This window comes from Tursiops truncatus, chromosome 6, assembly GCF_011762595.2.
Source record: "Tursiops truncatus isolate mTurTru1 chromosome 6, mTurTru1.mat.Y, whole genome shotgun sequence".
NCBI classification, from domain to species: domain Eukaryota; kingdom Metazoa; phylum Chordata; class Mammalia; order Artiodactyla; family Delphinidae; genus Tursiops; species Tursiops truncatus.
Window position 1 is genome coordinate 30,973,547 of NC_047039.1, and position 27,545 is coordinate 31,001,091.

The 27,545-nt window shown below is 40.8% G+C and overlaps 1 long non-coding RNA gene across 2 annotated transcripts; it reads right to left on the minus strand.

Annotated features, from left to right (window-relative positions):
* Positions 1-9: 9 nt before the first annotated feature.
* LOC141278863 (uncharacterized) lies at positions 10-27,545 on the minus strand. Of its 2 annotated transcripts, XR_012332258.1 has the most exons (5): positions 25,420-25,539; positions 23,629-23,761; positions 4,650-4,738; positions 581-683; positions 10-102 (listed from the first exon to the last, which is right to left on the minus strand). It is a non-coding gene; the product is annotated as an uncharacterized lncRNA (long non-coding RNA). The 2 variants fall into 2 exon arrangements; XR_012332257.1 differs by lacking the exons at positions 23,629-23,761; positions 25,420-25,539 and adding an exon at positions 27,346-27,545.

A 27,545-nucleotide genomic window follows, 5' to 3' on the forward strand; every position in this document is an offset into this window, starting at 1 on the left:
CCTATGTGAGCTCAGAATTTTTCTTTATTTCACAGTTAATGGGAAGCCAAAGCCCCAGGACACATAGTTCAATGTAGCCAGAGAGAATTTTTTTTCCTGTTCCTGCAGGGAGCAAGACAATGCCTGTAATTTCAATAAATCACTCATTTTCTCTTTTCAAAGGGGAAACTGACTTTAATGTTTTATGTATTTCAGGTCTCCCAGCAAAAGCTGGACCTGGGAAAAAAGGAACCTATTTTGGGAGGCTCCCATGAACTCTATGGGGTCACAAACCCGCTTTAGGAAATGATTGTTCCCTGGATAGTAGCCAAAGGCATGGCTCCTAAAGTGTCCAACAGCTTTCAAGGGTGGGAACCCGAGAGAGGATGATCTGAGAGAACTGAATGACATGCATTTGGGGAAACTGAGTCACGTGGGGGTCAGAGCATGTGATGTAGCAGCCAGGGGAACAGAATGCATTTCTGGGACAGAATTTGAACGTTAGGTGCTTGATTTCTACAGGTAAGATCTCTACTCAGTTTCACATAATAAGAAAGGAGCAGTGTGTTAAGTACTTTGTTGGTATGTATTCTTTACTTACCTAAGGCACTGTAGTTTAGATTTCAATTCATAAAATTAAAAAGAAATGTTTATGCGATGTCAAAATCTTTCAGAGGATTTCTTCTATTATGGAAGCTGGTTTCCTAGGATGAAAAAATGCCAACTCTGAGGAGCTCTGGGAACTTTTGCAGTGTGTGCCTCAGGCCCTGACAGTGCAGAGTGGGGCATGACACAGAGAGAAAGGCGTGTGCATGTCCTTTATAAGGAGTAAAGGTGACCTTCGGGAGTTCTGACATCTTGTTTTAATCACTGCCTAACTGTCACTCTCTTTCTTCTTTCTTCCCTTGTGCTTGTACCCAATTTTCATTTCACTTAAAATAAAAATTAGAAATATGATGACCAGTATGATCAATAGTCCTAAGGAATTAAAGTTCCCTGGGAACAGCCATCAACTGTTGACTACCTGCAGTTGGTATATAAATACCCCAGCTCCCCTGTCCCTCAGGTGGTGGTTCTACATGGGCTCCTAGAGTTTCCCCAGCAGGATTAAGATCCAGAGACACCCAGCAGAAGCTGATTTAACAGCATACTCTCTGTGCTTCCCTTCCTTGTGTCAGTCCCCTGCTCCCTTCCTAGTGTATCTTGTTTTCACCTCCCAAACAAACTGCACTTGAATTTTTATCTCAGCATCATCTTCTGGAGGGACCCAGAGTAAAACACATATATTCTGGGCACTGAAATGTCAACACATACCATCAGGTAATGGCCGTTCCACCCAGGGTTCCCCTGTCCAACAATGCCTGATGCAGTTCTGCATCATCTTCACAAGGACCTGAGTTACGTGGATTGGCTGAGTACAAGCTGATGCAGAGTTTGCAATGATAGCTGTCACCATTTTACTAGAGTTTATCTTCAGCATAAACATGTAAACAAGAAAATGATTCTGTGGGGCAAGGAGATCAAAATGAGAGCTTCTTTTCATGAGAGGGCCAGGGAGCTAAGAGAACCAGCTTTGCACCTGTCTGGCACATGTGTGGATTCTTCTTCCTCTCCCTTGTCCTGGTCAGCCCTGCTCTTCTGAGTATCTCTCATGTTCTCACCCTGTTCTGGGTTTTCATTGCCTGTTTCAGGATCTGCAACAGTCCTCATCACTCCCCATGGCCGTTCTTGGTGTTACCAACTGCAGTGGCCCACAGCCCACTGGATGGGCAACACACTAATATATTTAATACTATTCATTGATGCTATTTATGAAGACCATGGAGCCGTGTTTTTCAAGGATTATTTTTAATCCTCACAGTACCTTGTGAGGTTGTGACTTGCATGCTCTCCCACTCCCCCCTCCTTCCAGGGCCATCTCTGGGAAGGTGGGTTTCTTGCAGAGGACAAAGGAGAGTCACTGAACCATTGCTCAAAAACATTTGAGGCACATGATGAAGGAGCCAGGAGGACATCTACCCCTTAGAGGCAGAGACTAACTTACCAATTGCCAATGTCATTCAGACCACCCTCACAGGAAGTGCAACAGAGAAGGTAACCAGGGGTATGACCAGAGACAAAAAGCAATTGTATCTTTTCAGAAAAGGTTGTGGTTATTTCAGGGATGACAATCAACCAGTGATCACTGATGATAACAATAATTACCAATTTCTAAATATCCACTTTGTGCCAAGAACTACACCAGATATTCTGATGTTGTCTCTAACCCATGCCTCCCCAACACCAACCCTAAAAGAAGGATATTTCCTCCCTCCCTCCCACCTCTATCTCTTCCAGTTTCTCTCTCTTTCTCCCTCTCCTTTCTTTCTTTCTTCTTTCCTCCTGTCCTCCTTCCTTTCTTTCTGTTCCTTTCTTCTTTCTTTGTTTCTTTCACAGCTGAGACTACCAAGACTCTAGGAGGCTGGGTTATTCGATCAAGGTCACAGCTTCACCATAACAGAGCTGTGACTTGAGCCCAGGTGTGTCTGATTCCAAAACCCATATCCTCCCATGTATTCCTTGGAAGATATAAAGCTTCTAAAAATATGCACAGATGTCTGGAAAATGCTTTTAAGAAGATGGACATCCAAGCATAGGCCTTTCTAAGATAGAAAGTTAGAGAAATTCTTAAATGGCTAAGTATAAAAACACAAATTACTGGCTTTTCTGCATTTGAAGTTTTAGGTAATGCATTACAATAGTTATTGAGAACTTATTGAAACAACTAAACTTAAAAAAATGGCATTTTCTCTTCTTTTATGGCCCACTTATAAATTCACCCCCTCACGAAATAGCTGTTGAACAGATGCTATGTGTGTGTTTTCTTATAATAACTGATTATTGTCTTGCATCTGGAATATTCTGAGTTGAACCACCAACAATGTATTCGAAAAAGAAGTAGTCATTTCTGAAAGAATTATAGCCACACGAGGATCATTTGGCTGGGAATTTCATCCCTTGCCTTCATGGGTTTGACTAGGAGGCCCAACCCAGGACTGTACAAATACGGATCTGTTTTAAAGTTTCCGGTTACTACTGGCCATTTTTCTTTGTTGGACCACCATCTACAGGGTAGTGGGAAGCTCGATAGCTCAGAGAGAGCTGGTCACTCTTTAGTCATATATATAGTAAAACTTAGTGAAATTTAAATCCTGAGACTCAGAGCTTCCTTCCAAATAGCACTGAGGAGACTTGAAAGCAGCTGCTAGGCCCTACGGGAAGCAGAGAAGGGTAAGGCCTCTCCCTCTCTCTCCTTCCCTCCCTCTGCACCTTCTTCCTTCTCTCTCAACTCAGCACTCCCTCCACACTGGCCCCACCCAGAGAGAAGAGCAGAGAGCATCTGCTTCTCTTCTTTATCTCCTGGGGACCTCTCCTTCCTCCCTACCCTTTACTTTGTTTGTCCCAAGCAGTACCTGGATCTCCTTCCTAAAACTGAATGGAGGAATATGTTGCAGGGGAGGAAAACACATAAACAAAACAAAGCAGAATACCCAGAAGGAAAACCCACTGGAAGGTATTTCAAAACCACAGTGCCCATTACACTTATTTTTTCCACAATCTTCCCTCTTCCTCTTGAATTTAAGGAGCACGTCTGTGTTTTTCACCACTCTCCCCGGCACAGTGCCTAGCTTCAAGCAGGCACTCAATGAACGTTTGTTGAAAGAATGAAAATCAGTGTGAAATACCAGTATGGTCTCGGGTCTTGAAGAAAGTGTACGATTAGGAGAAAAAGGTAAATGAACAGGGCAGAGTTTCCTGCCTTCAATGAGAAAGGACTGAGCACCAACGATGCACCAGACATTGCTGCTTGGGTTCAGTCAGACACAGTGAAGAATCAGGAATGTTTTCTGCCCTGAGTTGCTCAAACATTGGTGGGATAGGCAATGTAATGGATCACAGTTGTTTTGTTTTGTTTTTTTTTTAACTTGCCCAAATCCTGACATAGAGATAAGATGTTATAATGTTGTAATAAAAATAATGAGATGGGTACTTTCAGGTACTGGATTTTGTGAGCGAGAGTAGAAATTCTATCAGTTACCTGGGAAATTCAGAGAGGACATCTCCTCCCTAGTCACACTGAAGGTGAGGAAAGCCATGGATGGTGTTGTCTTCAGCATCCACATGTCAGGAACTAACTTGGCATGTAGTTTTCTTCACCTGTAAAGTTCTACCTAATAGCTGGGCTTGCATCAATTTGCAAGGTAGCTATAAAATTATCGAAGTGCTGTGCACATTCAGAAACATTGCAAAAGACAATATACAATTTTTTCAGTATTGGGTAATGAGTGGTGATAATTCTCATTGGAAAATTTTGATTTTTTTCAGAGACTTAAAGTTGAAATTAGTGAAATCAAGTAGTTTTGCTTTGATGCTCTGCTCACTCTATACAAAAATGGACATTCTGTTGGGGAAGAAATAAGTGGCATAACTAGAAATATCTTCTGCTTGACCAAATTTTATACCTCGTGGGAACCGCTACAACAGCTTCCAATCTGACAGAAAACTTGGATTCTAAATGCTTTCTCTGCTTGAAGATACAACGACAAATGGAAATCACACAAAACTTAGGCCTCAGAATATAAAAAAGAATCTGTAGACCAATGATGCTCCATATAGTAGCTACTACTCACCTGTGGTTACTGAGTACCTGAAGCACGTCCAGCCCAAACTGAGATGTACTGTAGGTGCAAAACACACCTTGCATTTCAAAGACGTAATTCTGCCAAAAAGGCAAAATATCTCATTACTAAATTTCAACATTTATTACATGTTAAAATAATAATATTTTGATTATATTGGGTTAAATAAATATATCACTAAATTAATTTTACCTGTTTTTCCTTTTTAAAATATGGCTACTAGAAAATTTAAAGTTACATATGTAGCTTTGCACCATTATCTATTTTTTTGCGCTACTTTAGACTGTAATGTTTGGAACACTCTTTTCTTTTTTTCTTTTTTTAACAGGAATTGGGAAAGTTGTCTGTTAAGAGCAACTGACCTGCTTTAAAAGAAAATCATAATCACGTGGGACTAGAAAAGACACAATTCCATTCTCTTCTGTTTTGTTTGGTAAGAGAAAGATATCTGAAACGTCATGCTCAACTGATTTCTTTTTTTTGTAGTACGTGGGCCTCTCACTGTTGTGGTCTCTCCCGTCGCGGAGCACAGGCTTCCGGACGCGCAGGCTCAGCGGCCATGGCTCACGGGCCCAGCCACTCTGCGGCATGTGGGATCCTCCCGGATGGGGGCACGAACCCGTGTCCCCTGCATCAGCAGGTGGACTCTCAACCACTGTGCCACCAGGGAAGCCCTCAACTGATTTTAAAATTAAAAACAGGGAGCATAAATATCTTTTCCAAAAAATTGAATAAAGACTCAAAATCTACTTCAATTCACGCAATGGCTGATTAAGGGAAGAGAGAGAAGGAGAGAGACAGGAAGGGCGATGAGGGGCCAGGCTGTGGAGGAGGAAGAGCCTGGTCTTCCCTCTGAGTATTCTATACTCATATTTCCAAAAAAACTTGAAGGAGAAAAGATATGCATATGAGACAAACAAATATCTTCTCGGCCCATAAGTCAATTATCCATGCTAATTATGGTTATTCAGATGAATTACCCCAAATGACATACATTGAGAGGACCAAAGTCTACACAGGCTTTGCCCTGTGTTGTGCTTTTACTTCCAGGAATAACAGAAGCCTCTTCCTTTGATCACAGTGGATTCCTCCAGCCTGGACACAGAGTGGCTGGGGCCATTCACCTTTCCCGCAGCACAGCAGGTTTGATCTGAGAGTCTCTCCAGCTCCAGGGACTCCCCCAGAGGCAGGCACAATAGAAATGGACTGCCAGCCCACCCCTCCTCGCTGCCTCTGCCCAGGGAAGAGGGCTTAAGGACTTGCCAGGTTTCAGTTCCCTCTGCCAGGGAAGCCCCTGGCACCCAGCCTTGGGAAGAGGTCTCCTTAGACTCAAGGGCGCTCACACATGAGCTCAGAGCGAAAGAGGGAAGGCAGGGGTCTCCAGCTTCAGGCTTTCTTCTCCATCTGCAGGCCCAGCAGTGGGGTCAGGGGCAATGCCGAGAGCTGGGCAGTTGCTGCCCGCTCTCTCTTGGTGTCCCCTTTGCCGGAGATTGCCAGCCCATGACCCTATTGCTACAGTGTCCAAAAGCAATTGATAAAAGCTCTGGTCAGAGGTCCTGGGCAATGGTTTCCACTACAGAGTTGAGGAAGTGAATTATAAGACATCCGCTTAATTTCAACACTGTTATTGCTGCTGTATATAAACAATGCTTTAATTTTTCGTATCCTACAAGCAAACTAAAACAAACAACCACTCAAACAAATAAACAAGGAAATGGTTGACCTTTGAGAGGAAATTGATCCACGTGGTTTTACTTTGGTTCAAACTTCACTTTCCACAGATGAGAGAGCTGCTGCAGTAGCCAAGGTGTGAGTGACTCTCCCAAGCCACGTGGCCAGCTGGAATGTTCTTCCTGCTGCTCCTTTCAGCCCTCAGTGCTCCCCACTTGCTCACAGGCACTCCAAGGTAGTTTTGGCAGGGTGGGAAGGGAGGGAAATTCTGGAAACCCAGGTCCTATCTGTGAACACACTTAGCTTTCTGATCTGCAGGTACCAGCAAGGTTCATTCTACCCTGGAGGTGAACTCATATCTGGCCCTTCCAGGCCAACCTAACTCACCGTGATCGATCTGTTTACAATTCCTTTTCTAAGTGTATTAACTGCTGCCCACAGCATGCTAAATATTTGCTGTGTTGGGTGCTACTGAGGTAACCTGTGAATGATTCCTGATTCCTTTACCATATGAGGTAGATGCATAAGCCACTTGAATTTGTTCCCAAACCTGTGTATGTCAGTTGTCCTTATTATTTTAACTGTCTAATTTAATTAGATATTACCAAATAAGTGAAAGATGAATTTAGCAAGAGAATTTTCTTAATGAAAATTAAGTTACATTCTTTGAATAGTTATAGGAGAACTATAAAGCTTAAAGGAGAAAAATCTTAAAAATCTAGAGAGATTCTGTGTGTTGATCATGTCATTGGTTTTAAGATTTTGCTCCCTTTAAAAAGAAATTAAAACTGGAAAGGATAAAATACATATTATTGCTATGGCTCATGTACAGAAGACAATGTAGAATTCCAATCAAATGTCCCCAGCTCAAAGAATAATCCTTGGTTCCTATATCAAATGTTGGCAAATAAATGTAAATGTATATGTTTTGAGTTAAATTATGCAAAGCATGTATCACTTTTTAGTGAGTCTCCATAATACCTGACTTTTCTGATTGATCTACCATGTATCTGTCATGTCACAAAGATGAGAAGTAGACTCCGCTGTAGAAATTAGGAAGCGAGAAGGACACATATGTATTTCAAAGGATGAAAAGTTAAGATTTTTTTGCCTTCTGTATGACTAAAGCAGCCTTTTTCATTGCCAGAAACCTTAAGAAAGTACTTTCCCAGACTTACTTTACCTTAGGCTTTTTAAGAACTAATAATAGAGAGTAAGTTTTGTTCCACATATTAAGTGCTTGTTGTCTTGTTTCTTTTTCTCTAAGACTAACCTAAGTGCTTGTAACATATAAAATCTCTACTAACTGCCTGAACAACCCTTCTGCTATAGAAGCCAATAAAGTTTTCTTTCTTCTCATTTATTTCCTGGTGATCTTATTCTAGGTTGCTTGACAAAAAAGTAGTAAATAATAGTAATAATTAGCTGATCAAATGATGCTTGAAGACAGTTTGGAGCCAGTGGCCAACATCTTGCTATCACTTAATCGAAGTTTGAATCCTGGGCCAGAGTTGCCTCATCTCTCTTTACAGAGATACTCCAGTTGTAGCAAAGTAATACTCCTCACTCAGACAAAACTAGACACCTTCAGCCAGTTAGCAAGATGCTGTACTTAAAAAAAAAGTCCGACATCCCCCTAAATGTAATTTAGAGCTTTACTGTAGTCTCTCAAACTCAGTAGAATATGAAACCTCTCTCCTGTCTTCTCAAAGCCCTATTCATCACAACAGGGAAATTGCCCATGTGCCCCCTTCTCCCTTCTCACCACTCCCAATCAAGCATCAACACTCAACCCAGGTTTCTCAGGTTCTCTTCTCCACCCCTTTTACTAGCTCTGAGTAAGAATCCATCATTTTCTAGTCATCTAGTAACTTTCTACCCTTTCCATTGTAAATCAAGCAAGTACAGGTAGATGCCTTTCATCACCATCTCCCCAAACTAATACACCCAATTCAATGATCTGCAAAACAAGGTTCAGGAATAGACATTATTCTTCTTAAGTGCAGAAAAGTGGGAGAGGCTTTTAGTCCCTGTGGTATTTGGGCTTGAGTTCTGGATCATTTACATGAAGAGCACTGAATCTGACACGTGTTAAACTCCTGCCTCTTAACCCTTGACAACAGTCAAACTAAGCTTTTCTGCTTGTGTGATCTTGAGCATGTCTCAGAAGCACCCTGAATATGAAGTTCCTCAGCCTTAAATACAGAAAACGACAACTCCTAGCAGGCTGTAATGATTAAACAAGATACTCATCTGCAGAGGGCTTTACACTGTAAAATCACTTTCTTACATCGTGAATCCATAGAATGGCAGATAGAAGACTCCCGAAGAGGAATTATGACTCATTGAAAGTGATGTTCTGAAGTGTTCTCTGAAAAGGTGGGCTCATAGAATTGCATAAAACTTCCCTAGTTGAAGATGATAATTCAGTCTGAACTATTTTTCAAATGTTAAAGAATAAAAAATTTTAAACATAAAATCCTGACTCATATAAAATTAAAAAGAATGCATGGCTAAAATTTTTATGTAACTATTAATTAAGGAGGGAACAGGTAAGATGGTACAACCAGATTAAAGGAAAAGGTGACAATAGAATCCTACCTCAAGAAACAATAAACATCTCAAATAAACAACCTAAATTTACACCTAAAGCAATTAGAGAAAGAAGAACAAAAAAACCCCAAAGTTAGCAGAAGCAAAGAAATCATAAAGATCAGATCAGAAATAAGTAAAAAAGAAATGAAGGAAACAATAACAAAGATCAATAAAACTAAAAGCTTGTTCTTTGAGAAGATAAACAAAATTGATAAACCATTAGCCAGACTCATCAAGAAAAAAAGGGAGAAGACACAAATCAATAGAATTAGAAATGAAACAGAAGTAACAACTGACACTGCAGAAATACAAATGGTCATGAGAGATTACTATAAGCAACTATATGCCAATAAAATGGACAACCTGGAAGGAATGGACAAATTCTTAGAAAAGCACAACCTTCTGAGACTAAACCAGGAAGGAATAGAAAATATAAAGATACCAATCTCAAGCACTGAAATTCAAACTGTGATTAAAAATCTTCCAACAAACAAAAGCCTGGGACCAGATGGCTTCACAGGCGAATTCTATCACACATTTAGAGAAGAGATAACACCTATCCTTCTCAAGCTCTTCCAAAATATAGCAGAGGGAGAAACACTCCCAAACTCATTCTACGAGGCCACAATCACCCTGATACCAAAACCAGACAAGGATGTCACAAAGAAAGAAAACGACAGGCCAATATCCCTGATGAACATACATGCAAAAATCCTCAACAAAATACAAGCAAACAGAATCCAACAGTGCATTAAAAGGATAATACACCATGATCAAGTGGAGTTTATCCGAGGAATGCAAGGTTCTTCAATATATGCAAATCAATCAATGTGATAAACCATATTAACAAACTGAAGGAGAAAAAACATATGATCATCTCAATAGATGAAGAAAAAGCTTTTGACAAAATTCAACACCCATTTATGATAAAAACTCTCCAGAAAGTGGGCATAGAGGGAACTTACCTCAACATAATAAAGGCCATATATAACAAACCCACAGCCAGCATCATTCTAAATGGTGAAAAACTGAAACCATTTCCTCTAAGCTCATGAACAATACAAAGTTGTCCTCTCTCACCACTATTATTCCATGTAGTTTTGGAAGTTTTAGCCGTAGCAATCAGAGAAGAAAAAGAAATAAAAGGAATCCAAATGGGAAAAGAAGAAGTAAAGCTGTCACTGTTTGCAGATGACATGATACTATACATAGAGAATCCTAAAGATGCTACCAGAAAACTACTAGAGCTAATCAATGAATTTGGTAAAGTAGCAGGATACAAAATTAATGCCCAGAAATCTCTTGCATTCCTATACACTAATGATGAAAATCTGAAAGAGAAATTAAGGAAACACTCCCATTTACCATGCAACAAAAAGAATAAAATACTTAGGAATAAACCTACCTAAGGAGAAAAAGACCTATATGCAGAAAACTATAAGACACTAATGAAAGAAATTAAAGATGATACAAACAGATGGAGAGATATACCATATTCTTGGATTGGAAGAATCAACATGGTGGAAATGACTATACTACCCAGAGCAATCTACAGATTCAATACAATCCCTATAAAACTACCAATGGCAATTTTCACAGAACTAAAACAAAACATTTCACAATTTGTATGGAAACAAAAAGACCCCCAAATAGCCAAAGCAATCTTGAGAAAGAAAAACGGAGCTGGAGGAATCAGGCTCCCTGACTTCAGACTATACTACAAAGCTACAGTAATCAAGACAGTATGGTACTGGCACAAAAACACAAATATATATCAATGGAACAGGATAGAAAGCCCATAGATAAACCCACACACATACGGTCACCTTATTTTTGATAAAGGAGGCAAGAATATACAATGGAGAAAAGACAGCCTCTTCAATAAGTGGTGCTGGGAAAACTGGACAGCTACATGTAAAAGAATGAAATTAGAACACTTCCTAACACCATATACAAAAATACACTCAAAATAGATTAAAGACCTAAATGTAAGGCCAGACAGTATAAAACTCTTAGAGGAAAACACAGGAAAAACACTCTATGACATAAATCACATAAAGATCTTTTTTGACCCACCTCCTAGAGAAATGGAGATAAAAACAAAAATAAACAAATGGGACCTAATGAAACTTAAAAGCTTTTGCACAACAAAGGAAAACATAAACAAGATGAAAAGACAACCCTCAGAATGGGAGAAAATATTTTCAAATGAAGCAACTGACAAAGGATTAATCTCCAAAATTTACAAGCAGCTCATGCAGCTCAACATCAAAAAACAAACAACCCAATCCAAAAATGGGCAGAAGACCTAAATAGACATTTCTCCAAAGAAGATGTACAGATGCCAAGAAACACATGAAAGGACGCTCAACGTCACTAATCATTAGAGAAATGCAAATCAAAACTACATTGAGGTATCACCTCACAGTGGTCAGAATGGCCATCATAAAAACCTATAAAAAATAAATGCTGGAGAGGGTGTGGAGAAAAGGGAACCCTCTTGCACTGTTAGTGGGAATGTAAATTGATACAGCCACTATGGAGAACAGTATGGAGGTTCCCTAAAAAACTAAAATTAGAACTACCATATGACCCAGCAATCCCACTACTGGGCATATACCCTGAGAAAACCATAGTTCTAAAAGAGACATGTACCACAATGTTCATTGCAGCTCTATTTACAATTGCCAGGACATGGAAGCAACCTAAGTGTCTATCGACAGATGAATGGATAAGAAGATGTGGCGCATATATACAGTGTAATATTACTTAGCCATAAAACAAAACGAAATTGAACTATTTGTAGTGAGGTGGATGGACCTAGAGTCTGTCATACAGAGTGAAGTAAGTCAGAAAGAGAAAAACAAATACTGTAAATTAACACATATATATGGAATTAAAAAAAATTGGTTCTGATGAACCTAGGGGCAGGACAGGAATAGAGACACAGATGTAGAGAATGGGCTTGAGGACATGGGAGTGGGAAGGTTAAGCTGGGACGAAGTGAGAGAGTGGCATGGACATATATACACTACCAAATTTGAAATAGATAGCTAGTGGGAAAAAGCCGCATAGCACAGGGAGATCAGCTTGGTGCTTTGTGTCCAGATGGAGGGGTAGGATAGGGTGGGAGGGAGGGAGGGAGACGCAAAAGGGAGGAGATATTGGGGATATAGGTATATGTATAGCTGATTCATTTTGTTATAAAGCAGAAATTAACACACCATTATAAAGCAATTATACTCCAATAAAGATGTTAAAAAACAAAAATTCTAAAAGGTGGACAAGTGGCATTGTTAAAGTAATGAAACACAAGGCCATTAGACTAAGGTGTCTCTACTGCCTCAGCAACCTACGTAAACAAACTGGACCCTAAGCCAGAGTCAATTCCTAGAAATCCTCAAAGTTAAGAAATTGAAACTTAAGAAATCCAATCACAAATAGCCTTTATTTGGGCTTTCCCAAATAAGGCAACAACTTAAGCTATAGCCAATCCAATGATTTTCCTTGCTTTGCTTCCGAGTCTTCTCCATAAAAGTCTTTCCCGTAGCTCCTGCTGATAAGTGCCTCTAACAACTTTTGTTTGGAAGCACTGTTTGCTCATATAAACTCTTGTAAATTTTAATGTGCTCCAGTTCATCTTTTAATAATTCATCAGTGGTCAGGAATGGTCAAAATAAATCTGCATCATAGTTGCAAAAGTGGCTTCTTGGTGGAAAAATGGGGAGATAAATCAATTGTGCATCCACTAGACACCATACTAGTTCTCATTATTTGCTGATTTAGTATTTGCATAGTCACCTACTTAATAAAATGCATGAGTTAGAAAGCTTCATTCAGGCATGAGTTATAATGCTGTGGGCCATGAATTAAATGCTAACATAGCTCCAAAACAATAAAAGACATAGATAACCCAGAAGGTTTACCTAGATAGAATACCCAGTGATTTATTTTTGCTCTTTCAAAATCTTTCACGATTTTTTCCTGACATAGGAAAACTCCGTTGCTTCAGTTGTTTCAATTAAGCAAGATTAACAGTGGTTGTCAGACTAAGAAATAAGTTCTTTTACCATTTCCACTTATCTACTAAGACCTAATTCTCTAACATTTAAAAATAATGTGACCCCATGCATTGTAATGCCATTTATATGTGTCATATGAGATGCATGGAGTCAATGCAGGTGAAGGTGAAGTAAGGTACGAGGTGGACATAGAAGTTATCTCTTTCAACCCTGGAACTTCTCGAGAAAGCAAATAAGATGACAGCTATTTTGCAGAAGAGGAAACATAAATGTTAATAAGTTAAATAATACTAAATAGGACACAAAATGGATAAATGGCTTGGATCCAGTTCTTCTAGATCCAAAACCAGAGCTCTTTCTACCTCCAAACACCCTCTATGTTTTATCAAGTGTTTGGAAACCACTTGTTTCACCTTTTTCCCTGGGTTGCTGTTGAAGTCTGGAAAGTTGATTTATAATCTCAGTTTATTATCTCAATGTCTTTACAAAGCTGTATTTATTTGTTGATTTATTTTCCTACAGTCTTAACTTTGTTTTTTTCCCCCTCAAAAGCACAAGCAAAGGAAAGGAGCATTGCTGGGCTTGGCTCTGAGAAGGAAAACAAGCTACAAGGCTAAAGAATCTAAGAGGTACTTAGAGAAGCAGAAGCTGAGAGTCTCAGAGCATGAGAAATTCTCATAAATCATGTGTGGTTAGATTTTTTTAACTGTGTCTGCGTTTCCTATCTATAACTATCTCAGTCATCTCAAGAAGCCAAAGGAAGAAACAGCTTACATAACTGTCAATTCTTTTGACTTTTGGATTAGTGCCAGTGTTCAGTAGCTGAAACAATTACTCAGAAGTTACAACACCAATATTTCAGTCTCTCAGCTCTCAATTTTTAGAATATCTGTCTGTGTGCTCATCAAAACTGTTCTTAAGTCTCTATAGTACTACCTGGTTAGATAGATGGATAGATAGATAGATAGATAGGTAGGACAAATACAAACCTACCTACATAGATACATAAGCACATAGTTGCACAGATAATAATGCCAAATGGATCCTGAAGTTGGTCTGACCCTCATTTACATGATATACATCATATTAGAGGACTTGTTATTGCTGTGGGTATAATCAATAGATCCGAATTTTCATATATAAGTAATATACAAATAGGCCAGTTTTAATTCATCTCCATAAGCACATGGCAAGAAAATGAACCAAAGTGACTGAGTACTCAAGGCAGCAGAAAATCACTCATTCCATAAAGGAAACCATGGAAGGTTTCTATATGCATATTCTCTTGTATATTTGAATTATTCTGTATTTGGTGTCATAAAGAAAAATCAAAGGCAGCTGAGAATACACTGACAGGTTATAACGTTGTGTGGGGGCTTTTTACTTAGTTAAGCTGGTTCTGGGTTAGATAGAGTTGGCCACAATGTACATTTCTGCGTGATTTGGAAGGTGGCAGTGAAGGGAGGGCCATTACACCCACAGGTCACTGCAGGGGGCCAAGGGCAGCTCCACATGTGTATGCGGATCTGCTTGCCCCCCACGGTGTCAAGAGGCCGCAGCTGGGCCTCAGATGCCTCAGCTCCTGCCCATCTCCTCCACCCCGACTCTGTGGCCTGGGCCAGGTGCACATGTGGTTTGGCGATGAAGGCTGCCAGCTTCTTCCTGCAAGTTACCCACATTGCTGATGTTGGAGGTGGGGAGAGGGCTGCAGGCTGGAGTTTGTCCTCATGGATTCCAGTTTGCCCTTGGTCTTCTGCACTTGACACCCAGCTTTACTTTTCCAACTTCAAGCCCTGCTGACCTGCAGCCCTTTGAGGACCAACTGAGACACAGAGCAATATCCTCTTAAAGACTCCTTGACCAGCTGCCACCTGGTGGGAGGGGCCTGACCCTTAATTCATATCACTCATGGTGGCTCTGCTTCCCCAACTGCACCCAGACGGATCCACCTGGTTTAATAGCAAGAACGACTTTAAGTCAGGAGATTGGATTCTCACGCTGGCTTAACAGCTGCCTAGCTGTGTGCTTGACACATCACCTGACTTCTCTGTAACTCTCGTTTGTTAGATCAGATGAATATTAGTGGCAGCTCCAGCTCAAGGTTTGAGGCAGTTAGTGAAACACTACCACAATATTTACAACTTACCGAGACATTATATTCAGAGTTTTACACTTCGTAAAAAGCCAGGAGATTGTTTTAGTCACATGAGGCCATCTAAGATTCCTTTTTAAAACTGACTTCGTTTGCTGGTATTGGAGTACTAGCCTTTTGTCATAATGTTTTAAAATATTCATCAAGATGAGACAAGTGCAAATGATAGCGTGTCATATGACTAATTACAAAAATTCCCAGTGCGTAAGTGTCTGTAAAATGGCTAAGAATATTTGCTGTCATAAGAGTTGGGTTGTCCTGAATACCTGTAAATGTCTGACTTGCAGGAATCCTGAAACTGAGATGCAGAACACATATATGCTGAATTAATGAGTGTGAGGTGGGCAAGAGAATGACCATGAGTCATTGGATAGCCCTCCTTTCTTTGCCCTGCACCTTTTTGGTAGTTTCCCAGGATATCTGTCTTATCAGAGCCATTGGGAACAAGTATTTCCCAGGAGCTCTTTCATTTTTATGCATCAAATAGCAAAGATGAAACACAAAGTTGGAGTAAAAAGCAGATTGAAATGATTGCAGGATGGAATAGGGGCCTTCTGACAACTCCTTTCAATAGGATGACAATAGGGTGAATTCTAGCAAGAGTCCCCTCCATCTCTTGGTGAAAGGCGGCATAGTGAAAACATGGTGGTGAGAGACTGGATTCCTCACCACTATCTCTGTACCATGATACATCATCAAAGAAACAACAATGATGTTGATAAGAGCTACTGCAGTAATACCATCTTGCATTTCCAAGGGACCCATATCTGAGTTGCTTTTGTGCTCTTTCTCCCCCCACCCTCCCATTTAATGACACAGATGTCTACAATCCAAACGCACCTGTGTTTAGAAACATAAGGTTCATTATGAGAACAGAGCACTGATCTCCTCTAGACCGTTCCTCTGTCATGAACAATGGCCACATACATAACTGCAGAGCCAGCAGACCCAAAATTAACCTCCTCGATGGCAGATGCATTCTTGGACTTCAAAATTCTACACCAGTAGGAGCAAATTATAGGCTTAAGGGATTTATTTCTTATTACATGAGGAATGCATGCACACTGATTCTTTTCCACGAGTGATAGATCAACAATGGCTTTCATTTAAAACACAAATATCTTATTTAACAGAGAGGATGAAGAAGGGGACAGGGAACAGGGTGTTTAGGTGACTCTCCAAAGGGTTGGAGGAGTCTAGGAAGCACCTCTTAGGGGTTTATTACAAAGCAAGAATGAAATATTTTTACTTCCTAAGTACTTAGTTCAAGAGTTAGGCAAATATGTTTCGGGGCATCTAATTTGTAGCAGGCACTGGGGCCATTCTTGAGGAACTTTTAGTCTGGGGAAGAAGAATAGTTTCCTCAACCACTTCTCTTGTCTCTCTCTGCCATCCTTAACATAGCTTGCAACATCAGTCATTAGGGTGGCCTTTTGTGTTACCAGAAAATGTGGCTAATTTTGGTGGAACAGTTTCCAACACAATCTCTTGGCAAGACACAGAGGGCTCGGAAACTAGTCGTGGGTCATGGTGAGTGAGTCGTAAGGTATATATTCCAGGTCACCTGGGTTCAGTGTGTTTCCTCATCAATTCAACGGTAGTTGAGTGCCTACTAGGTAGATGGGCTTGCTTATATTCCAGGAAGGCAGGCAGACAGCCCACAAATAAATAAAGTAGAAAATAGTAATAGTTATAAGTATTGGGAAGCAAATATAACAAGGAGATGTGACCAGATGAATGGCAGGACATTTTAGCTACAATGGTCTAGGAAGTCTTCTTTGGGGAAGTAACACGTAGACTAAAAACTGAATGGCAAAAAGAATCCAGTAGTATTAAGATCTCAGGGGAGTTCCTCCAGGTAGAGGGAATTGAGAGTTCAAAGGCCCTAAGAGGAGAAGCCATTAGGTCTGTTGATGACACAGAAGGAGAGGTAGTGTGGCTGGGATGGGAGCTGGTGTTGGAGAGATAAAATAGTTGTGTAGGGTCTAGTAAGCCTGATATGGAATTGTAATTTTAACTTATTTCTGTGTTTCTTGAACTTTTGTGCATAAAATTCACCTGGAGTGCTTGTTAAAACACAGATTGCTGGGATCCATAACAAGAGATTCTTTAGTGCATCTGAGGTGGGGACTGAGAGTTTGCATTTCTCCAAGCTCCCAGATGATTCAAATGTTGCCTGCCCACTTACCATACTTAAAAAAAAACTTTATTGATATATAATTCTCATACCATACAAGTTACCCAATTATAGTGCAGAATTCATTCTTAGTATATTGACAAATATGTGCAAACCACAGTCAATTTTAGAACATTTTCATGAACACAAAGGGAAACCTTGCATTCTTCAACTACTACTTCCCTCTTCTCCCCACATCATCCACCCCTCCCCAGCTCTATGTAATCACTAATGTACTTTCTGCACCTATAGATTTGCCTATTCTGGACATTTTATATAAATGGAATCATATAATATGTGGTCTTTTGTGACTGGCTTCTTTCACTTAGCATAAAGTCTTCAAGATTTATCCATGTTGTAGCATATGTCAGAGCTTCTTTCCTTTTTATGGCCAAATAATATTCCACTGCATGGATATACTCCATTTTTCTTATCTTTTTGTCTGTTTATGGATATTTGGGTTGTTTCCACTTCCACTGACCATATATGGGTTGACACCAATCTAGAAGCAATTGGAAGCCACTCACACCAATTTACATATTTAAAAGACCACTCTGCTTGCTGTATGGAAAATGGGCTGCAAAAAGAAAGGAGTGGCAACAAGGATGACGGTTGGGAGGCTACTGCCTTGAAGGCAAGAGAAATTGGTGACCTAAATTAGGAGTGGTAATATTAAAGATGGAGAGAAGTGGATGGGTTAAGAATACATATAGGAGGCAGAATCAACAGGATTTATTGATGGTTGGAATATAATGGAGTGAGGGCAAGAGAAAAATCAATAGAGTGCCTGGATTTGGAACTTGAGCCACTGGGAAAATCATGATGCTGTTAATTGAAATGAGAGAACTGTTTTCAGAGATTTCTGGGATTCCACTGTTGCTGTGGGCATTAGGAAGGTGTTTGTCCAAAGAAATATCTCCCAGCAATAGAGAAAATTTTTGTTGAATGTCTACTAATTCTATTATTTCTTACTACACCACCAGACCAATTGTGAATGTTGCTGTAATTTGTGTTTGCTGTGTTATTTGAGAACATTTGTTTTTGCTACAGAAAATAAGTGGGATGGATGTATGAGCTAGCAACTTATGAGGAATATACGGAATTCATAAGATGTGTTAAATACAGATTAGGTGGTAACCTGGGAGACACGTTATATGTAGACAAAATGAGAAGAGCGTATGTATAGTAAATAAAGATAGAAAGGAAGAAAGGACTAACAGACACCAAATATTCATGAGATATATGAGGCTTTGAATATTTACAATGTATTAAATATCCATGAGGCACACAGGCACTCAATATTCATGAGGTCTTGCATCAGCCACCCATTAGTGACATTTGTCATGGTCCCACATTCCTGTCCCCAAGAAAGATAGATAAAATCCAAAGATGTTTATCAAGCTAACCGACAAGCTATAGCTTGCATCTCTCCAATAGGTCAACCGAATATTGTTGGCTCTAGGCCCCTTCCATTCATTGGGCCCCCTCACTGAACCCTTAACTCTGGTCTTCATAACTTGGCTGTCATGGGAAGGCTGATGCAGCAAAGAGGAAGAGAGAGACCGGATGTAAAAACATTGCATAACAGAAGATTCTGGGAATGTGGTCGTTCCACCCTTACCAAAAGTATGTTAAATTCTTACCCCATCTCTGGCTTCTGGCTATATATTTTAAATTGACTTTAAAAATTTTATGATTCAAGGATGTTAATTTGGTCTGTCAACCTTTTCCTTATGTGATCACCAGAACAGCTGCCTGGTAATCTATTTGAAGATTACCATTGCATCCAGGTAATTCCCCATGGGAAGTTACAAACTGTCAGGTATCAGAGCCCAAGAGAGGAAGAAGATACTGTCCCAGGGATCCAGGGATTAGCATGGCATGGATATTCTTTTCAGTGTATCAATCTTATTAGTTGGACACCAGTGCTAACTTTAAAACTAAAGATTTCCTATTATTTCTCCCATATTAACCCAGCAATGCCCTTTTGTGTGAGGCCAGCTAATCTGAAATCAGATGCATATGTAATATTCAACTGCATTAATTATCACATAAAACACATCCGTAAATCATCTATACCAGGGGTCCCCAACCCCCAGGCCGCCGACCAGTACCAGTCCACACAGCAGGAGGTGAGTGGCAAGCGAGTGAGCGAAGCTTCATCTGCCGCTCCCCATGGCTCCCCATCGTTTGCATTATCACCTGAACCATCACTCGCATTACCGTCTGAACCATACTCCCCCCACCCTCCGCCCCCATCCGTGGAAAAATTGTGTTCCACGAAACTGGTCCCTGGTGCCAAAAAGGTTGGGGACTGCTGATCTACACAAAGTAGCTACAACTTCAACAGCTCCAATGTGAAGTGTTTAGCACAACTGTGACAACTTACAGTAAATGCTGAATGCAAGAAACAAAACCAAACCCAGTTGAAAAATTGAAAAAGAAATGTCCAAGGATGACATCTTCCTTACTAAAGCCTGAAACCCCAGAAGAGGAGAATGGCCTGAAGCATTAGTGCTGACCAGAACCAGAACCTGAACCATGGCCAGCCTTCCCTCTCCCTCCCACCACCCTTTAAATTCTTCTTGTGGAATGTATGGATAAAATTTTACAAAGTACAAGATTTAACCTTATTTTACATGCCCACAGAAAGCTGTAGAAACTCCAAACAAAAATGTGTTCATTACAATAGATAAATATTAGTGAGCTGGTTGGAAAATAGTTCAGCAAAGGAAAGGAAGAAGTCAGAGAATGCACGAAAGAAAAAAGAGAACGTTATCCTAGAGACAAGAAGCTCTTGGCATTTAAAATAAAATTTTCCATTTGAAATCCTTCTCTCCCACAGTGGAATTTCAGAGCTCTCTAACACTTCTGAGCAGAACCCAGGTTGGAAGGTGAGGAAAGGGAAAATTTTTCCATTCCAAGTTCCCACCTTTCAAATCTATTTCCATTTCTTCATTTGGCACAGTCAATATTGGATCTGCATCTTGGTTCCACGTCCATCTGGGAGAACCATTTGGCTGAAAGAGGAGGATTAGCAAATGCTTCCCAGATTAGTTGTGTCATATTACATTATATAGGCATTTTGTCCACGTTTTTCAGAAAAATAAAAAGAGACCAGTAAAATAAAGACAAGTACTTATAACAGTGGTCACACTGACTTTCACTGAAGAATAAGTTTCTATGTGCTTTTACACATCATCTTATTATTCCATCCTCACCACAGCTCTGTTTGAAAGATAAAGTGAGATTATATATCTTGTCAGGAGTCATTTCTGAGTGATGCTTGAACCATGCTTTTATCCTAGAGAAGAGTTCATCTTGCATGCTCATGTCTTTCTCCATGGTCTGCTGAACTTTGTGAGCTAGGTACACTGATGTCATCTGACACTGTGCAGAGACGGCCAACAGTACACCCACCTTACGCCATTCAGGGACCACAGTGCCACCACATATGAGTCTCAGCATTGAGAATGAATGATGCTACTGTGTGGAGACAACATAGCTGTCCTGGGCTTCAGTTGAGAAGGGAGGAAAACAGAGTCTTCTTCTTGAGTGAGACATTAGGTTCCTGACCATAAACTAGGGTGAGTGGTAATGTTAAAGACAGAGAGAAGTGGCCATGCCACACGGCACAGAAAATCTCATTTGGATAAATGATTAATTTCACCCATGAGAGAGACGAGAGATTTGGGAGTTTGACGCCTGTGCATATTTGGGTGGAATGGGACTCTACAGTGATAAATGAACAATTACCAAACTAGTAATGAAAAATGCAGCCTTAAATAGATAACTAATGAGAACCTACTGTATAGCACAGGGAACTCTACTTGGTGCTCTGTGGTGACCTAAATGGGAAGGAAATCCAAAAAAGAGGGGATATATGTATATGCATGGCTGATTCACTTTGTTGTACAGCAGAAACTGACACAGAAGGGTAAAGCGACTATACTCTAATGAAAGAAAGAAAGAAAGAAAGAAAGAAAGAAAGAAAGGAAGGAAGGGAGAGAGAGAGAGAGAGAAAGAGAGAGAGAGAGAAAGGAAGGAAGGAAGGAAGGAAAGAAGGAAGGAAGGGAGAGAGAGAGAAAGAAAGAAAGAAAGAAAGAAAGAAAGAAAGAAAGAAAGAAAGAAAGAAAGAAAGAAAGAAAGAAAGAAAGAAAGAAAGAAAGAAGAAGGAAGAAAAACGCAGGCTTCTTTAGCAGCTTCTTGTATTGCTGAATTGGGGTGGGGGAAACCCGGTGCTGATGGAAGTATGTTTCTCATTCAAATGCATATACCTTCCTCTCTCCTTTTGCAGTTTCTGCACAGTCCCCTGGGAACTGAACTTGGCACAGTGGCTCGGGCTGCCTGCTCATCCCACACCAAGGGTGCTGTCAGCACTCTGAAGATAGCCTGATAATCATATTTGTTTTGGCCTCTCAGCCGCAAGGGCAGATAGTCATCATGCTGATTGGAAGGGATGTGTTGTGACAGGGGAAGGGCATGAGCCAGAGCTAGCCAGAAAAGAACACTGGGTGTTTCCATACAAAATAACTATTTCTAGAAACGTTCAAGGAACCACTAGAAACTTTCTAGAGGTTTCTAGAAAGAAATGAGGTGGCACTATGAGGACCAGAAGTCATCTCAAATTCACGGTGCAGTATGACTCAAGTTTGGGTGGAGGCCAATGAGAATATGACCTGGTGGGCACAGCCCTGAGGCAGGGTGGCTTCAGATCCCATCACCTTGGAAACTTGATCCCATCTGTTTCTGTGGGTTCATCTGGCTAGTTTGGCTTTGGCATCCAACCAGAAACTCCTCTTGTAAGGAGCTACAGGGAAACATTTGCAGAGGGCTCACTGTGCTTCTCAGATGACCCTGGAGTTCCTGGATCTGGTTTAGGTCTTTCCTTAGAATTCAGTATCTTCCAAGAGAAAGGGTGGGCTGGGATCGCACAGGGTCACTTCTTCTGGTCTTGGTAGTTCAACTTTTCTGCATTCCCAAGGAGTTCCTCACTGGATGAATTACTTCCTCTTACATGATACAAATCAGAGAATATTTGGTGGGTGTCTATTTGGCACCCCGTTCTATGGGGGATGGGCACCAGGAGATAAGAATCCTCAAGGATCTCACCACCTAATCATGAATTTAAAATTAATTGGATTGGGGCTCCCATGCTGATAATCATTCTGTGAGATGGGAATGTCTCTGGACAACTTAATAGGACTCATAAATGTGTATGCTGTAATTTCTACCAATACTTTCGTTTTATAGCTTAGTCCATAAGCTTACATGTTTTAGCTTCTTAGAGGCATACCAAATTACCATAAACTGGGTGGCTTAAAACAATAGAAATGTATTCTCTTACAGTTCTGGAGGCCAGAAGACTGAAATTAAGATGTTAGCAAGACTACACTTCCTCCAGAGCTCAGGGAGAGCTTTTATTCCTTGACTTCTAGCTTCTGGAGGTTGCTGGCATTCCTTGGCTTGTGGCTGCATCACTTCAGTCTCTGCCTCTGTGGTCACATAGCCTTCATCCCCTTCTTTGGATGTCTCATTCTCTGTGTGTTTGTCTTATGAGGACACGTGATTGCGTTTAGGGCCCACCTGGATAATCACAGACAACCTTCCCTTACCACGATCCTTAACTTCCTCACATCGGCAAAAAAACTTTTTACAAATAAGGTCCCATTCACAATTTCCAATAATTAGGATGTGGACCTAGCTTTTTGGGGGCTACCATCCAGCCTACTGCACCTTGTATTGTGTAGCTTTCAAAGAGATTTCACATACATCATCTTATTTGATCATCTTAATAAATTTATGATCCTGGAGCTTGCAAACAGTAATCCAACTTTGATTCCTCCTCCCAGCTTTGATTTCAAGATATAATGTTCACAACTATGGGCTCTCCAGACTTGAGTTTGTCCTAAGTGGTCAGAGACAGCTCCTCTCATGCTGACCTTCATCATCTTCTTCTGCTCCAAGTCAGTAACTAAATACTCAAGCTTGTTCCTTCCAATCTCTCTCCTCTTGTTGCATATTTGTATAACTGAACAGAATGAGACTAGAAGGCAGAAGCATAGAACACTCAATTTAATGTTTATTTCTCACTTTCCACTGTCAAGCAGACTATGAAGTCTTTTTTTGGCCTCTGACCACTATTTCTTTTCAAGATCTGTTAGTGGATACGTTAGTTTTCTATAGCTGCCGTAACAAATGACCACAAGTTTAGTGACAACACAGATCTACTATCTTACAGCTATGTGGGGCAGAATTCTGACATTATCTCAACAGGGTAACATCAAGGTTTTGGCAGGCTACTTTCTTTTCCGAGAGCTCTGGCCGGGGTGGGGGGCAGGGAGCAGAACTCACTGGCTTGCCTTTTCCAGCTTCTAGAGGCTGTCCACAGTCCTCGGCTTGTGGTCCCTCACTCCATCTTCAAAGTCAGCAATGTGGCATCTCTCTGATCCATCTTCTGTTGTCGCATCTCTCTCTCTGACCACAGCTAGGAAATATTCTCATATGATTAAATTGGGCTCATCTGGATAAGCCAGAATAAACTCCCATCTGAAAATGTGAACCCTTAAGCACACCTGCAGAGTCCCTTATGCCATACGAGGTAACATATTCACAGGTATCATGCTTAATTTTACGGGTCAACTTGATTGTGCTAAGGGAAACCCAGAAAGCTGATTAAAAAAAAATGATTTGTGGATGTGTCCGTGAGGTTGTTTCTAGAAGAGATTACATTGGAATCAGTACAATGAGTAAAGAAGATCACGCTCCCCAACGTGGGCGGGCAGCCTCCAATCCACTGTGAGCTCATATAGAACAGGAAGGCAGAGAAGGGGCAAATTCTCTCTTCTTGAGCTGGGGCAGCCGTCCTCTGCCCTTGGACATTGGGGTTCCAGGTTCTCAGGCCTTCAGATTCTGACTGACCTATACCACTGGATTTCCTGTTTCTTCAGCATGCAGATGGCAGATTGTAGGATTTCTCATCTTCCCTAATCAATTTTTAAAATACATCTCCTCTTACATAAACAAACAAATAAATAGATAAACAAATACATAAATAAAAACTCTGGAGAGCCTTGTAATACAACAAGTTCCAGGGATTAGGGTGGGGGCATTCACAGCACATGAGCCTCAGGTCAAGCTGATAGAAAGTGGCAATCTTATTTTTCCAGGCCTGGATGCAGCTAACACACCTCAGCATAATACATCTACATAGGGTCCTTCACCTCTATACAATGGGAAAGTGGTCTCAGTTGTGGCTCAGGACAGTCAAGACTGGCATCGGAGAGCCCACGAGAGAGGGGGCAAAGCCACCCAGAGCACTGGCTGTGGCTCATGGCAGTGCTCATTCGTGACCCTTTCTTTTCCTTCTCTTCCCCCCTCCCCTGAGCTAAAAGATGCTGGAAAACATTTACTTGGAAGGTTTGTCTTTTTCTCATCATTAAGATAAAACTTGGCATCTCTTATCCTAGCCTGCTTTTATGGATTCCTGCTTATACCCCCAGTCCCCTGCCAGGACTGGGTTTAGCCGATGAGCCCTCAGGTTCTCTTTTTCCATTTTTCACTCTTTCATCATATTAGCCAACAGTGACTCGCTTAAGGGCCATGAAACATTCCTGTAAGAACAGGCCATTGTGTGTTATCAATGGAGACTTCAGAAACCTCCTGGTCAAGGCTGGTTTTTTTTTTTTTTAAATAGGGAGGAGGGGAGTTTCTGTCTCAATCAGACAATGAGGACATTATCTTTATTTAAGAGAGAAAGATCACAATAAAATCTGAGACATTGCTTACAGTTTCATCCTCATATCAGCCATATGTTGGATACTCGTCTTCTAAAGAGCCCCAAACAATGGGAAAAGGAAGGAAAAATAAAGCGAAGAATAAACCCTACTTCCACAAAGTAGTTTTCACTTAAAATTTGCTTTTTAGCCTGTTTTTCCCTTGACACACACATGCACACAAGAATAAGGCACGTAAGTTCTTGATATAACTAAGTTATCATAATACCTCTATTCTGAAATAAAGCATAAGTACCTTATATTCAAAAGTTATCCTTTGGATTCACGAACACAGTAAGATTTGTAAAATAGATAAGTGGTTTCAGAAATATTCATGCTACTGATCATTTTTGATTGCTAAATTTCTTACTTAATGATATGAGTGAAAAAGTAGATTTCAACATCTCATGAATATCCTCTGGAAAAGTGAGTTTAGTCCACAATTGGATAAGTGGACTATATTCCTTTCTTCATTCATCTGAACATTTCCACCAGTTGGAAGAACTGTGCTCAGTGTTGGGGATGAAGTGATGATGAGGCCCATCCCTGCTTTGAGGATTCCATGGTTTATGATGACATAATTAATGACTCACCACTTTGGGCATTCTTACAGCATAACATTGCAAGGGGAAGCCTAAAGGTTTTGTGCAGGTCTGTAGTGGACTGCTGGTTTGTTTGTTTGTCTGTCCAACACCCCCCTCCCTATTCTGGTAATAGCATCTTGATTGTCCTCCAGGGAAATGTTCCTTCCTCGCTCTGCATCTGTGTGGTTTGGGGCAGGGCTCTACCTAACTCAGGGCCCCAAAGATGGATGCATGACCCAGACTTAGCCAGTCAGAATACCCCATCCTTTCTGGCAACAGTAATGTGTTCAGGAACAAGCACATACCCGATGGATTTAACAGGACAAGAATCACTAACTTTTGTACCAAACATCCGCAAATCTCAGTGTTCGGTTTCTCTCTCACAAAAAACCCAATGCATATGTTCCTGATCAAGTGGCTCTTCAGGATGGCTTCCTCCAAATGGTGACTCAGGAATCCAGGCTCCTTTCAACAATGGCTGTGTCACAACCTGGGACCTCAGAATCCCCTGGGCCCCTGGAACTACGTGCTGAATCCTCTGTACCAGCCAGTCAATGAGTGGAGAGGGAGGTCATGTGGAGATCACTATGCATGACCCAACCGAGATGCAAAATATAGGTTAACTGTATGCCCAGGAGGAAAAGGAAATAATTGGGGGACCACATAGTATTAAATGATTCTGCCACACCCAAGTTAATCACAGCCAAATTCTGGAATTGTTCTTTCTTGACATTACAAGGAAAGGATTTTGAGGGAGGCATAGGTGGAAAGGGAAAAGTTTACTAAAATGATAGAATCATGTCTGGACCTTATGGCCACTGCAAGGGAAGAACTCACCTGAGAGAGAAGTTAAGGTGAAAACAAGAGCTGAGAGATGGAGATGGCCCAGGGCCTTGACAGGTAAGGTCAGCAACATGCCTAAGGCGCAAATATACAGAGACAAAGCCCTGCAAGCAGGCTCTGGCTCTCAGGGCCCTTTAAGAGTGGGGTCAGCACTTACACAACTCAGTTGCCTCAAAACCTGCACCCTAGACACCCAGCATGCCTCCCTCCAGACCCCGCCCTGAAGTAGATAAATTCCTGGCGGTATTATTTGAACCCCTGGATCCATCTAGAACCTGTCCCATACCTTGGAATTTTCAGCCACATAAGCCAGTAAACATACTTTTTACTTAAACCCTTTTAAGTTGTTTTTTGTGTCTTACTACCAAAAGGATTCTGATGAATATGCATTAATGTCAAAGAGAACCAGTGCAAGGTTTTAAACAGGAGAGTGGCACAGTCAGATTTGCGTCTTCAAAGAGGCCACTGTAGTTGCACAATCTGTCTGCAACACACGCCAGCCGTTCTCTCTGAAAATAGGCAGAGTTATCTCACCTCTAAGTAGATCTTTCTCTATGTAATTAATGTTCATCTTGCCATCTGAATTCGCATCTGAATGCAAGTGCAAAAGATTTGTCTCAATCAAAATTGCCTTTACATTTGATGCTTTCGAGTTTCCTGCTTTTAGCTCAAAGTCTTTGAAGCTGGTACTGCAAGCAAGGGTTCTTCTGTACCTTTTCTAGTACCTCCAGGACCAATAAAAGTTTCAAATCTTATAGCAGAAAAACATACTGGAATTTTAACACCGAGTCTTAGGAAAGTGAGTGAAATGAGTGCTTGCCTTTGGGGATTAAATTTGACGTTGGGAAAGAATAAAAAAGTTTACATACTCTTTGTGCAGCACGGCCAACGTCACTCCCATAGTTGGCCCCAGTGGGGCAGTGGTGAACATTATCCTAAAGTCCAGAAAGTGGAATAGAATCCACTGTCATTGTAAACTATATCCCTAGACACTGACAGTCACTATCGACATTTCTTTCCCTTGCTCTCCTTGGTGTTGGAGTGTGTGTCACGAAAGTGCCAGTGTTTA